The sequence below is a fragment of the Ornithorhynchus anatinus genome, chromosome 1 (assembly GCF_004115215.2).
Source record: "Ornithorhynchus anatinus isolate Pmale09 chromosome 1, mOrnAna1.pri.v4, whole genome shotgun sequence".
Taxonomy (NCBI): domain Eukaryota; kingdom Metazoa; phylum Chordata; class Mammalia; order Monotremata; family Ornithorhynchidae; genus Ornithorhynchus; species Ornithorhynchus anatinus.
The window spans coordinates 124806724-124821658 of NC_041728.1; the positions used below are offsets into that span (position 1 = coordinate 124806724).

Consider the following 14935-nt stretch of genomic DNA (forward strand, 5'->3'; position numbering starts at 1 on the left):
AAGGCAGCAACTGGAACACACATGGAAATTAAAGGATTGTTTCTAAGGTGAAATTTGTACTTGAAGAGCATCCTCAGGGTAGAACCCAAAGTTGTTATATTATTGGGCCTCTCACCATAACTGTAATCCAGAGGAAGAGTAAAGGGAGCCAAATTTCTGCCTGAGCTTTCTCTTTCCCCTTCGAACCTGGCACTCTAAATACATTAACCAAAACAGGCAGCCTCTCTCCAGCCATAGCAGTGTGTTGATCATTCCACTGGGCATCTGAGACAGGTTGCTAATTAGCAAATTCCAGCTAATTATAACAAGACAAAATTATCCACCTCGGTCGCTGTTTCATCATCGCTCGTTCATCTGAGTTTCTCTGGAAGAAAGCATGTTGGCCATGGAAACTTGTGAGTTTGAAAGAAACTGAGAAAGGGATATGATGTTTACATGAGAGGTGTTTCTGCCCCGTCTCTTTCTCCCCATCTCTCTTCACTTTTGCTCTCTGTGGCTCACCACAGATGGGTCCCCTATCTCTCCTCTAAACACCTCTCTCTCACTCTCTCAGTCTGTCTCTCTTCCTCTCTCTCTCTCTCTCTCTCACACACACACACACACACACACACACACAGAGACTATCTCAGTCTCTCTCTGTCTCTCATACACACACACTCTCTCAGTCTCTCATACACACACATGCAAACGCACACTCTTTCTCTCTCTCTCTCTCTCTCTCTCTCTCTCTCTCTCTCTCTCTCTCTAAGCCAAACCCTTCTGAATATTGCCAGGCTGTCTGTTTCCATCACCCTTCCCTTTGGGGGATGGAATGAAGCTGATAAGAGGAGCGAAGGAGTTAGTCCAAGTGTGGCACATCAAAGCCCTTATTAGTAACTCTGCCTTCATTACGGATACATCTCTTCTTGGTCTCCAGTGCTGAGACACCACAGCCTAACCACATCCTATCCAGTGGCTGAACCATTACAGCTACTGCCCCCAGTCAGCCTAGAGATGGGGTGGGAGGGGAGAAAACCACACTCCATTTCTGAGACGAGGCCCCTGCCCGGAAACTGAAGTTCCCCAGCTCCATCATCTGATAGACGGTGGCAGCCAGAGGTTAGACGACTCCACGGGCTGTTGCTCCTCCAGGCCTAATACAAGCCCATCGGTGATGTGGCTGCAGCTGATGGGCCAAAGATGCCGTCTCCATCTGCCTCCCTCTGGCGTGGCCATGGCCTGCATGTCCAAGCCAAGTGGGCTAAAGGGTAGGGAAATGTCGTGGGGGCCATCCTCTTGGGAGAAAGGAAAGAGAAGCATTGTACAAAGATACTTTTCTTTGAATTTGAGAATGCTGGCCCCTAGATGAACAAGCAGCTGGCTGTGAGAGTGTATCCTCTGAAAAAAGCAACATGGTCCCCACAGCAAGAACTGCCAGGCCCCTCTAAACTGCAGCTGACTGGGCTGAGAACAAAGGGAGTGAATGAGTCTCATTTAAGGTCCCCAAGGTCTCCAAAGTGCCTGCTGCCCAAATGGAAAGAACGAGTGTTTTTTTTTTTTACTTTCTCACAGATTGAGGCATTTGGGGCTTTACTTTATGTCTTTGACTCCAGCTTGTTCAATTATTTTTTTAAATAGTATTTGTTAATCTCATTGTGGGCAGGATTGTTGGGTTGTAATCTCCCAAGTGCTTAGTACAGTGCTCTACATACAGTAAGTGCTCAATAAATATGACTGATTGATTAAGCTCTTACTAAGTTCCAGGCACTGTAATGAGTGCTTGGATAGATGCAAGCTAATCAGGTTGAAAGCAGTCCATGTCCCAAATGGGGCTCACAGTTTTAATCCTCATTTTACAGATGAGAAGTGAAGTACCTTACTCAAAATCACCCAGCAGACAAGTGGCAGAACAGGAGTAGAATCCGTGGGCCTAGTAAAGCCATGCTGTTTCCTAAACTATTGGGAATTCATCAGTGTGGCCATTATGGAAGATGTTACTAATTGTTTCTATTTAATTTCATATTATTTGTATTTACCTGTGCATTTCTTTGAGCCTCTAGGATTTTTCTTGGCTGGACTGGGAAATGTACATTCATGGCTAGTAGGGGAATCTAGAACCAATCAGCAAGAGCCTTTGTGCTACATATTTTGGCTCTAACCCATGTCTTTTCTGGACTGACTTTCCTAGAGGGCTGTATGTCAGCCCTGATAATTGGACAGGAAGTCTTTGGTTGCCTTCATTTTACATTGTTGTGGGTTGACAGTCGAAGCTATGTTATTATTGTTATTATTATTACTAATAATAAAAACAGTGGCATTTTTTAATTCTTACTATGTGCCAAGCACTCTACTAAGCACTGGAGTATATAATCAGATGTGATACAGTCTCTGTCCCACATGGGGCTCACAGTCCAAGTAGTAGGGTGAACAGATATTGAATCCCCATTCAACAGCTGAGGCAACTGAGGCACAGGGACATTCACTGCCTTGCACAAAGTCATGCAGCAGTCAAGTAGTGGAGCTGAGATAAGCTCTAGGTCCTCTAACTCCCAGACTCATGGTTTTTCCTCTAGACCGCAATGCTTCCCATCCCAAGAAACCAAACTGGTTTTCTGAAAGGAAGATTTGGTCAAAGGTTGGATTCAGCAGAATCTCAGAGGTTCAGATTTGACGTTCGGCTGATGGTTAAGCAGAGTTTCTTTGAATTTTGAATAAAAAAACATAGTGCCCAGGACCCAGTGCAGACAGAATCTACTACTTGTGCCAAAACTGCACACCTTTGTTAGGACCTTATGGATACCAATTCAGTGAGTTTCCCCTGTTTCTCCACTCTGAACTGCAGATTGGGCCAAAGGAAACACCAGAAGTGCTACTGGGGAAGAGAATGCATGGAGTTAGGGAAGCCGGTGTTTTAAGCTGCACCTACTCCTCAAATCTAAGAAGCCATGTGGAAAGAGTTGCCAAATTGAGAGCCTTTTGGTAGCACACATGACTGATCTTGCTCCCAAAATGTAATTATAGTGGTATTTGTTAAGCTCTTACTATGTAACAAGCACTATACTAAATGCTGGGAGAGATACACGATAGATAATCAGGTCAGGCTCAATCCCTGGCCCAGAAGAGTTCCATTTTCTGTACTACATCAAGACATGAGCCCACTCACTCTTTTGAGGTCATTTTCTTCAGTTTTCTGATTTTTCCTCATTCTCCTTCACTGGGGTGACCATTAGCATGGACTGTAAGCTCCTTGTGGACAAGGATCACACATCTACCAACTCTATTGTATTTTTCCCAGTGCTCAGTACAGTGCTTTGTGCATAGTAATCTCTCAGTGAATACCACTGATTGATTGATTGATTGATCGCATTCAAGAATAGGGGACACCTCTTTAACAAACAGTGTGGTCCAGTGGATAGAACACCGGCCTGGGAGTCAGAAGGACCTGAATTCTAATCCCTGGCCCACCACTTGTCTGCTGTGACCTTGGGCAAGTCACTTCACTTCTGTGTGCCTCAGTTCCCTTGTCTGTGATTAAAACTGAGCGCTATGTGGGACAGGGACTTGTGTCCAACCTGATTATCTTGTACCTATCCCAGCGCTTGAACCGTGCCTGGCACATAGTAAGCACTTAACAAATGCCACTATTCTTCGTCTTCTTCTTATTATTATTACCCACCCCCAGGAATAGGCAGGGGACAGACCAGCTAAAAACTGGACTGTCCACTATAAGACAAATGGCTTCTCCACCCTCTATACATCCACACTGATAGTCTAGTCAGTTAGGTTTCATCTCTAAGAAAGGAATCAATTAATGGTGATTAACAGTAGCATCACAATGAGTAATGATAATTTGGAAAGATGGTGGAGGAATAGGGAGGAGGACAAGAAGGGGGGGGGGAAGGGGAAGAAGTAAAGAAGTACATAAATTTAATTTACCTATATTGAGATACATGGCAAAGCTGAGCTCTGCATAATTAGGAACAAATGTTGGTGCTAAAACATGAATCTAGGTGTCCCGATTCCTGGGTTCTATTTTTTGGCAAGCAGAATGATATTGTTATCCTTTGGAAAGCCCAGAAATGAATCTGTACCATAACTCCTTTCCTTTCATCTTCAACCACTTCCTTCTGAGCTGGGGGGCTATCTAGTCGTGGCTCAGAATGTGAGTTGGGAGTGGGACGAGTCAGGCCCCGGGCCTGTTTCACAAATGGAACTTGTTGTGATAAAGGATTATCAGCAATTCATTTCTGACAGGCCTCTGATAGCTCTGTCTCCACTGCACAAGGCATTTTCCTCCCCTATGGCAAAACCAAAACCTGGCAGCTCTTGAAAATGAGGAAATGCCCAGTTCAATCCTTGTGTTTCCAAGGCACGCATCTACATATGTGCTGATTCATCTGCAAATCCCAAAAGCAACTGCCACTTTAGTTTGGCATTTCTTCTTTTCAGAGTTGCACCTCCCCCTACTTTGCAACATGTGATTCCCACCTTTTTTCCAGTTTTCCCACTCCCTGATTGTTGCTGCGGAGGTGGCACAGGGAATGTGGATGAGGTGATGGTTGGTTATGTTCTGCTACTGCTAAGTAGGAAAGCTTTATAATACTGTAGAGGAGAATCTGGATTCAGAGCATTTATGGATGCTCAGATTCCAGCTCTCTGGCTGTTCATGTCTCTTTGCTTCAGTAAAATATTCTGACCTTGCCTCAGCCTCCTTGCTCCACAATTCAATCAGTCATTGTCATTTTTTGAACTATTCCTGTGTGCAGAGCACTGTGCTAAAAGCTTAGGGGAGTACAGTTAGAGTTAGTAGAGTTAGTAGACCCAATCTAGTAGGGGAGACAGATGGAAAAGAGTTTTGGTTCCATTTTTAATACTGTAAATCATTTTTCATTAGAGTGTGAGTCCCTTGTAGCCAGGGAACGTACCACTTGCTTGGTCTGTTCTGTTATGGAATTTATCAGAGAAATGACTCTGATCTCACAATCACATGAGAGGGTTTCGTGACCTTGGTGTAGAAATGAACAGACTTAAGAGAGTGAGTCGAGAGAGCAGGAAAAGGCAGAAAGTGGCTGCCCACCCGTTCACTCTGGGGGGGTGGAGGGGGGGTATGAGTGATGAAAAGCCTGGAGCCATCTGAATCTGGTACCTTTATTTGTGAGCATTTCCACGTTCCACTTGACCGCAACTCTTCCAGTGCGCGTCCAAAATCCTACCCAATCCCTTTGTGTTGCCTGTACTCCAGCCTCCAATCAGAACCCAGTTCTTAGGAATCGTTCATATAAGATAACATAATTGATTTATCTCCCACAGGAAGGAGATAAAACGGGGACAGGATGTCTAGTACAATATTGGAAGAAGATAGAATGGAGACAGGATGGTCAATCATCTAGTTACAGTTCTTCCCACGCCTGCAGTACAGTGTACTGCATGGGGCCTAGTGGATAGAGTATGGGCCTGGGAGACAGAAGGACCTGAGTTCTAATCCTGGCTCTGCCACTTTTCTGGTGTGACCTTGGGCAAGTCACTTCACTTCTCTGTGCCTCAGTTCTCTCATCTGTAAAATGGGGATTAAGATTGTGAGTCCCATATAGGCCAGGGACTGTGTCCAACCTGATTTACTTAGAACAGTGCCTGGCTTAGAGTAAGCACATAACAAATACCACAGTTATTTTTATTATTCAGTGGGAATCAGTAAAGCTATGCCTATTACCACTACTTAAAAAACTTACCTTCCTTTTCAAAATTTACAACCTCACATCCAATTGATTCAGACATACCATGATTTATGAGTTTACAAGACAATCTTCATACTTCACTCCTCCAGTGTCAACTTACTGTACCTCGAGCTCCTCTATCTCACTGCCTACTCCATGCCAATGTTCTCCCGCTGACCTGAAACTCCCTCTCTGTTCACCATTCTCCCCACCTTCAGTTTTATTAAAATCACATCTCCTCCCAGAGGCCTTCCCCAATTAAGCCCTCTTTTCCCTGACTCTCTCCCCCCTTTTCATTGCCTATGAACTTGGATCTGAACTCTTTTAGCACTTGATATTCACCCCACCCTCAGCCCCACAGTAATTATGTACATAGCAGTACTTTATTTTAATGTCTGTCTCTCCCTTTAAGCTCCTTGTGGGCAGAGAACATGTCTACCAACTCTGTATTGAACTCTCCTAAGTGCTTAGCATAGTGCTCTGTGCACAGTAAGTGCTCAGTAAATGCAATTGGACATCTCTACCTGGATGTCTGCCCGCCACCTGAAACTCAACATGTCCAAAACTGAGCTCCTTCCAAAACTGAGCTCCTTATCTTCCTTCCCAAGCCCTGTCCTCTTCCTGACTTCCCTATCACTGTGAACGGTACGACCGTCCTTCCCGTCTCTCAAGCCCGCAACCTCGGTGTCATCTTTGACTCGGTTCTCTCATTCACCCCACATATCCAATCCGTCACCAAGACCTGCCGGTCTCACCTTTATAATATCGCCAAGATCCGCCCTTTCCTCTCCATCCAAACGGCTATTTTACTGGTACAGGCTCTCATAATATCCCGGCTGGATTTTTGTGTCAGCCTTCTCTCTGATCTCCCTTCCTCCTCTCTCTCTCTGCTCCAGTCTATTCTTCACTCCACTGCCCGGCTCATCTTCCTGCAGAAACGCTATGGGCATGTCACTCCCCTTCTTAAAAATCTCCAGTGGTTCCCTATCAACCTCCGCACAAAACAAAAACTTCTCACTCTAGGCTTCAAGGCTCTCCATCACCTTACCCCCTCCTACCTCTCCTCCCTTCTCTCTTTCTACTGCACACCCGCATGCTCCCCTCCTCTACCCCCCACCTCCTCACCGTCCCCCATTCTCGCCTATCCCGCCGTCGACACCTGGCCCACATCCTCCTGCTGTCCTGGAATGCCCTCCCTCCTCACCTCTGCCAAACTAATTCTCTTCCCCTCTTCAAAGCCCTACTGAGAGCTCACCTTCTCCAAGAGGCCTTCTCAGACTGAGCTTCCCCATTTCCCTCTGCTCCCTCTGCTGCCTCTCTGCCCCCGCTTCATCTCCCCTCAGCTAAGCTCCCTTTCCCCCCCTTTCCCTCTGCTCCTCCCCCTCTCTCTTCCCCTCCCCTCAGCACTGTGCTTATCTGCTCATTTGTATATATTTGTATTACTCTATTAATTTTGTTAATGAGGTGTACATCCCCTTGATTCTATTTATTGCTATTGTTTTTGTCTGTCTCCCCCGATTAGACTGTAAGCCCATCAATGGGCAGGGATTGTCTCTTATCTGTTGCCAAATTGTACATTCCAAGCACTTAGTACAGTGCTCTGCACATAGTAAGTGCTCAATAAATGCTATTGAATGAATTGATTGATTAGTTCCAAGACTTAAATTGAGGGAATGGTCACAGGATCACAGATCTGGTATAATCGAAGAGACTAATGGAAATGAGGGGCTGGAAAATGTGTTCTCAGTAATAATAATCATTTATTACTGCAGTATGTGTTGAGCACTTGCTGTGTACAAAGTATTGTACTTGGCACTGGGGTAGATACAAGATGAGCAAGATTGGACACAGTCCCTGTCCCAGAAAGGAATTGCAATCTAAGAGTGGTAGTGGGGGAAAGGATCGGTACCTAGTTTTTTATGGTTCAAATCCTGATTAGTCCTTAGGTGCACTGGCACGATAAAGCCTAGGCAAAGTGAAAATTTGGATGGTTTTCCGAAGAATGTTTCATCAGAAGGTCATAAAGATAGTGACTGAAACTATTTGGAATAGATGAGTCTTTGTGCTTCTCAGAAAACAAATTCTGAGTTCATGAGAAGGAATGTGAAAATAATCCTCCAATCTTGACCCAGAACAATAATAGTTTCCACTTCAAAGATGTTTATAACCTATTAATAGCTAAATAATACCAGAAACAGAGGATTTTTGTTGTCGTGTGGTTGCATTTTGATGGAGACCATCAAAGTTTCAACAGGAAAGACCTGCAGACACCAGCAAAACATTCTAATAATAGGTGATGTTATAACACTATTGCATTCTCATGTAGCACCTTTGACCCCAAGCCCCATGTCTTTGGTTGTGCTACTACTTTCAATCCACCAGTAGCTACCGGAAAGATTATGTTGTAAAAAGGAAGTGTGAGGAGATCATTCAGAAGAGATTGCCTTAAAAGATGGCCCAGAGACTTGAGTGTGTTTATTCACTGTTGTGATGTCTTTGGTTTTAGAAAATTATTCTACTGATGGGGAGTTCCTATCCTTGCAGATGAGTGAGGCTGAAAAGACTCATGCAAGCTCTATACTTCCTCCCACATCAGTTACACATAAGGATAAGTCCTTCTTTGCCGATGGGTTTATCTCATTAAGGGCTGGGTGATATTTCTTAGCTTTCCTGCTGGTATCCTGATCATCATTAAGTCTTTCCTCAGGGAAAGCAGACTCTCCCCTGGTTATTGCCCACCAATGAGGTCTCTCTGACAGGGTGGTTTCTCAAAGGTCCACAGAGTTTTTGTGATTTGAGACTGTGCTTCACCTGGTCTTTAAGAACCTACTAAGGTGGTGAGGAAAGTTCACACTTGCAACTTAGCTTAAAAGAGAACCCCAGAAGTAATAACTTGTTTCATGAGGTATAGCCCTCAAAAACAACCATGATTATTTATTTATTTACCTCTCAGGGTCACACCTGGAGAGTTTCCAGTACTCTACCAGCCTCAACTAAGGGCGGGAGAGTCAAGCAGAGGCCTATCCATTCCATTCCTAGCTGGGGCAGTGGCTAGCGAGGGGAAGGCAGTCTGCTACAAGTCAAAACTCACTTGTGCTGGGCAGTAGCAGCCTGGGAGAGAGTTGAGGGCAGAGACTCAGGTTTACTGCATGGAAGGAGGCAGTGGTAAACCGCTTCCTTATTTTTACCAAGAAAACTCTATGGTTACTCTACCAGAATGATTGCAGATGGAGTGGGGTGTTCTGGGAGAGATGTGTCAATGGCATCGCTAAGGGTCGGACATGACTCTCCAGCATAAGACAACAACAATTTATTCCTGGCTCAGCTACCCTATGTAGCACATTTCTAAAAATTTCCCCCAAAAGTCCACATAGCATGGTTCAAAGTTTTTCTAAGTCAGCTTTTCCCCTGCCTTATAGTTTTAAAAAAAATTTACAGTTGAAAAAACAGGGACAGGGATTGCCCAAGATCATAAGTGAGTGGCAAGACTAGAAGAACTTGAATTACAGTAATGGCATCTCGTTTTCCAGTTCTTTGTTGGGTCTGCTATCTCCACCTACTTTGGGCAAATCTACTGGTCTTTGGGGTATATATATCATCCTCTTGAACTGCTAGTTTTTTTTGTTTTTGTTTTTTTTTTATCTGAAAGGAAACTGATAGATATTTAAAAATTCTTTTTGTTGCTCATATTGTTCCTTCTCTTTGTTAAGTCCTTTCATTGGTGAATTCTCCACTGCCACCCTAAGGTGTTCTTCCAGAGGGTATAATTTTAAAATAAAATAAATAATTAACTAAAGGAAACAACTTAATGCTTTGAAGTCTGAGGCACAGGGAAAATCTTCAGCACAGGAAAGTTAAGAATGAGCTCAGTGGTGTCCATTGACAGGCTGAAGCCCTGTCGGAGTACACAAAGAGGAATATCAGAAGAATGCGTGGGTTCTAAGGACCAGTAGGTTTCTGTCTGGTACGGGACTGCCTGATAAGAGAGGGCCAACATTTCTTTTCACATCTGTTTTTCAAGACTTCTCTATCTTTAAGTGGATGAGGCACTTCAAAATCAGTTCCGTTAAGTCATCGGCAATCAGTGACATGGGCAAGTCACGGGCCTGTGAGTCGGCGGACCTGGGTTCTAGTTCCGTCTCTGCCACTTGTCTGCTGTGTGACCTTGGGTGAGTCACTTAACTTCTCTGGGCCTCAGTTCCCTCATCTGTAAAATGGGGGTTAAGACTGAGCCCCATGTGGGACAGGGGCTCTGTCCCACCCATTTAGTTGTATCTAGTCCAGCGCTTAGTACAGTGCACTTAGTTCAGATGCTATTAAAATAACTAAATAAATAAAATCTGTGGTTCATTTTAAAGAAATCAACAACTGAAATTCATTTTTTTAATGGAACAAGATTGAAGTATTACCACCCCAAAGTCAGTTTTTGTTACCTTCAGGATGGGTTGAAAATTGTTTCCTTAAGGACTCTTGGCTGTGAGTTTCTTGGAACCCCTTGATTGCCTTTCTAATTGCCTCTTGATTGGCTACTAATGCCACCTGAGAATCATGGGGATGGAGAGTTTTAGCTGTCCCTCTAATCCCCTGCCACCTGTCAAGTATTGGGGATTGCATCCAGCTTCCCTAGGCAGCAACAGGGTGAATGGGCAAAACTCAGGGTTGGAATTTGTCAGGGGCAGGCTGGTGTCAGGATTTCCAGGGAGGGCATGAAATTTAGAACATGTTTGGACATGTTTTTGGACATGTTTCCAAATGTGTACCTCTATGATAGTAAGAGTAATTGTGGTATTTGTTAAGCACTTACCATGGGCCAAGCAGCATGGCCTAGAGGTTAGAGCACCAGCCTGGGAGTCAGAAGGACCTGGGTTCTTGTCTTGGTTCCACCATTTATCTGCTGTGTTACTTTGGTCAAATCACTTCACTTCTCTGTGACTCAGTTACCTCACCTTTAGAATGGAGATTAAGACTGGGAACCCCATGTGGGACAGGGGCTGTATCCAACCTGATTAGCTTTTAACTACCCCAGCACTTAGAACAGTGTCTGGCACATAGGAAGTGCTTAGCAAATACCATTAAAAAAAAGCACTGTGCTATATGTTGGAGTAGATACAAGGTAATCAAGTGAAATACAGTCCTTGACTCACATGGAGTTCACATTCTAAGAAGGAGGGAGAACAAGTATTGAATTTCCATTTACAGATGAGGTAATTGAGACCCAGTTAAAAGTTGAGAAGCACCATGGTCTAGTGAATAGAGCATGGGCCTGGGAGTCACAAAAATCTGGGTTCTAATCCCAGCTCCACCATTTGTCTGCAGGGTGCACCCTTTGGTACAGAACTGGTGTTTTATCTGTTTGTATTTCCCTGAGTTTAGCCCAGTGAAACAGTGCTCAATATATAACAAAGCACAGTTATTACTAGTATTACATCTGTGAGTTCTGGACTTCATGCAAATGCCATATCTAGCTCCTTGTAAGCTAATAGAGAAGCAGCATGGCTTAGTGGAAAGAGCACGGGTATGGGAATCAGAAGACAGGGCTTCTAATCCTGGCTCTGACACTTGTCTGCTGTGTGACCTTGGGCAAGTTGCTTCATTTCTCTGTGCCTCAGTTACCTCACTTGTAAAATGGGGATTAAGATTGTGAGCCCCACGTGGGACAATCTGATTACCTTGTATCCACCCCCAGCATTTAGAGCAGTGCTTGACACATAGTAAGTACTTAACTACCATTATTATTATTATTATTATTATTCCCTGGTGCAGGCTGAAACATCACTTTGGTTTCCTTTAGATTTACCCACAGTCCAAAACACCTAGGTTCTTCTGAAAAAAGATTTACAATCAATTGCATGACTTTGTGAGGACAAGGCTGCTTTTTGGTAAAACTTACTGTCTGGACCATAGCATCAAGACTGTTTCTGATGTAAATAGTTCATCTTTCAAAATATGAGGTTTGCTTAAATGGACCTTAGATTACAGCTGAAATGAATAGTGTCTTATTAGCAATAGAGAAAACCTGGCATTGGCTCCTTCCTGTAGACTGTAAACTCGTGTGCAGAGAATGTGTCTGTTGTATTCTCCCAAGCACTTAGTACAGTGCTCTGCACACAGTAAATGCTCAATAAATACAGTTGACGGACTGACTTTTAACCAGTGAAATGAAGGCAGGCTAGAAAATGAAGTAGGTGTATGGACTGCATGTTTATGACCTTCTGGGATGCCTTTTTCCTTTTTTATGGTCCTTGTTAAAGCTTACTGTGTCAGGCACAGTAGTAAACGCTGGGGTATATACAAGCAAATCTGGTCAGACAGAGTCCATTTTGCTTATAGGCCTCACAGTCTTAATCCCCATTTTACAGATGAGATAACTGAGGCTCAAGGAAGTTAACTGATTTGCCCAAGGTCACACAACAGAGCTGGGATTAGAACCTACTTCTTTTGACTCCTGGATCTTTGGTCTATCCACTAAGCCATGCCGATGCCTTCTTGGAAGCACCAAGAAAGAAATCCAATGAAGACCAGTAATGTTTATAGGAGGAGTATTCTGCTTTATTTCAAGAGAGATGATTCTTTTTTAAGTGCAGCACAAGAGATGATAAAGCTTGTTTTCTATTCAATTGATTCAGCCGACTATTTCTGCCAGCCTTTGAGTTCTTGTAAAATGGATTTTGGATTATCCTTAATTGAGTCTAAAGTTCACATCTGTTTACAGTGCCAATCTATAGCAGAGGAGAATTGGCCGGATTTCTCCAGAGTTGCTAGCTGTTTCTTTCCATTCCATTTGGCATCCTTTCTGCATTGTCTGTGCTCTTGGATCTGTACCCCTCAAGCACTCTGATACTCACCCCACCTCGAGCTCCACAGCAATTATACTTTGCTGCATCCCCATCTGTAATCTGTTTTAATGCCTATCTCCCCAACTAAATCCATATCTGACAGACTACCACTCTCCCCACCTTCAAAGTCCTAAAGATCACATTTCCTCCAAGAGGCCTTCCCTGACTCTGCTCTCATTTCCCTACTCACCCACCTATATGCTTGGATCTTTACCCTCTAAGCATTTGATATTCACCCCTCCTTCTAAGCACTTGATACTGCGTACTTGACCTCCCAGCACTTACGTATATATCCTTTCACTCTCCCATTTCCCCATCTGTAATTTATTTAGTGCCTGTCTCCTCCCACAAACTGCAAGCCCCCGATGGCAGAGATCATGTCTACCAATTATCTTGTATTCTCCCCAGGTGTTTAGTAAAGTGCTCTGCATGCAGTAAGCATTCAATAAATACCATTGATGGGTTGATGGAATGATTGATAGATTATAAACTCCTAGAAGGCCGGGACTGTTCCTACTGACTCTGTTTATATTGTACTCTCCCAAGCACTTAATGCATTGCTCAACACACAGTAAGTTCTCATTAGATACTATTGATTGATTGATCTAGCTTCCCTGGGAGACAGCTTCCGTTTCCACCCTGTAGCTTCGAAGAAGCTCTTCTTCAAATGCCGACGGGTCGTTTCCGACCTGTAGCGACTCCATGGACACCCCCTCTTCAGACAGCCCATCTTCCGTCCTTAGTTCTTTCTGGTATGTGTATCTGTACAGTTTTCTCATTAAACAGAAGTGGTTTTCCGTTGCCTTCTTCCACACAGTAAAAACTTGAGTCTCTGCCACAGTCTTTGATTGACATTTTGATCACTTTTGATCATCCACCTTTGACTCTTTCCCATGATGATGCGGCCCAGCACAGGTGAACTGATTTTGTCTGACACTTTGACTTAGACCTTTCCATTATGGGTTGCCCTATCTGGCATAGTTCTAAGCTTCATCAGCATACATAAACTCTCCTGGCATGATAAGGCGTCGATTCATAGAAGAGTTGAAGAAGCTATGGTCTCCTAATTTGGAGCCACATATCCTTCACCAAAGCACATTTCCGTATGCCCCAGTGTGACCCTAAAACTGAGGCAGCCAGGAAACATGAACAACCATTAAAAAAACTCCCTGGGGGGAGGTTAAGGAATTTCTTTCAGAGGAAATGAATTCTTTTCTTGAAGAGGAAATGACTCCCCTAAACAAACTCCAGCAGGTTCCCAGCATCTCTCCTTCACCACCTTACTAATGGGCACATGCATGATGAAGCCATCTCTACCCACATGCTAATCTGGTAACTACTTGCCAATGCTGCCGGACATCCTCAGCAAATAACCTTTTCTTTCTGAAGAAGTCCAGGTGGGGAACCAAACTGAAAAAACTGACATCTTAAATGTATAACATTCACTCCCTTCTCTCGGCGTTAAAAAAAAAAAAATAAGATTTGATGGCAGGACAATTCCATCGCTGAGGTAGAAATCACTGAGTACCTTAACGGAGCTCAACAACTCTGGCTCACTGTTAAAGCGCCTCAGTTTCTTCATCTGATTGATAGAGACAACAGTTCTCACCTCTCTGTGGGGGCTTGTTCTGAAGATTAGCATTCTGTGAATAAAAATAGAGGCATAAATGCTTTATTCATTTACAAAGCTCACTGTAGCTCTTCTGAAGAATGGGTTTTGATTTGACACATTAAAAACCACATATTGTCTGCAGTCCCCAGGACTTGTGAGATTTGCCAGACTTCAGAAAGCTTTGAAGGTGTTACGCAATTCAAAAGTAAAATCCAAATCATAACAATGCTACAAAGAGAGTTTTACATGAACTTTCCAAAATGGGAACTCCTGGTGAAACTTTGGGAAACAAGAATTGTTTCTTTGGACTGGATGGATGTGTACATTATGCTTAAGACACAAGAAATGAGGAAAGATTGTCGGTGGGGCTGTGATGAATGCTTCCTCCAATGTTTAAAGCTTTGGCTCCCGACTGGGATGGATTTGGGAATTCGAGGAATCAAATGGAACTGATGACCTTTTGGATTCCTATTCCCAGAATGCTTTGCAAGCCATAAATAAATTCCTCTCAGAATGAATGTCAGATCTCTGGAAGGGAAATAGGGAATTTGAATATGCCCTCGCAGAGATTTGTGAGTATTTTATTGTTTGTGATTCTTTTTTTTATGAAAGACAAATATTTTCTAAGGACCTCCTCTCTGGATTAGCTTTAGTTATATGTAGATAATCTCAACCTTCCATATCTAATCTAGAGAATCAGTGTGGGCTAGTGGACAGACCACATGCCTGGGAGTCAGAAGGACCTGGGTTCTAATCCCAGCTCACTTGTCTGCTGTGTGACCTTGGGCAAGTCA

The 14935-nt window shown here is 43.6% G+C and overlaps 1 protein-coding gene and 1 non-coding gene across 2 annotated transcripts in view; both read left to right on the top strand.

The window, feature by feature from the left end:
- The window catches only part of ARHGEF4 (Rho guanine nucleotide exchange factor 4), a 558628-nt gene that overhangs the window by 426780 nt on the left and 116913 nt on the right, over window positions 1-14935 (top strand). The window lies entirely within an intron of this gene.
- On the top strand, window positions 8637-8774 carry LOC114817723. The gene has a single exon (XR_003765585.1). It is a non-coding gene; the product is annotated as a small nucleolar RNA SNORA7 (small nucleolar RNA).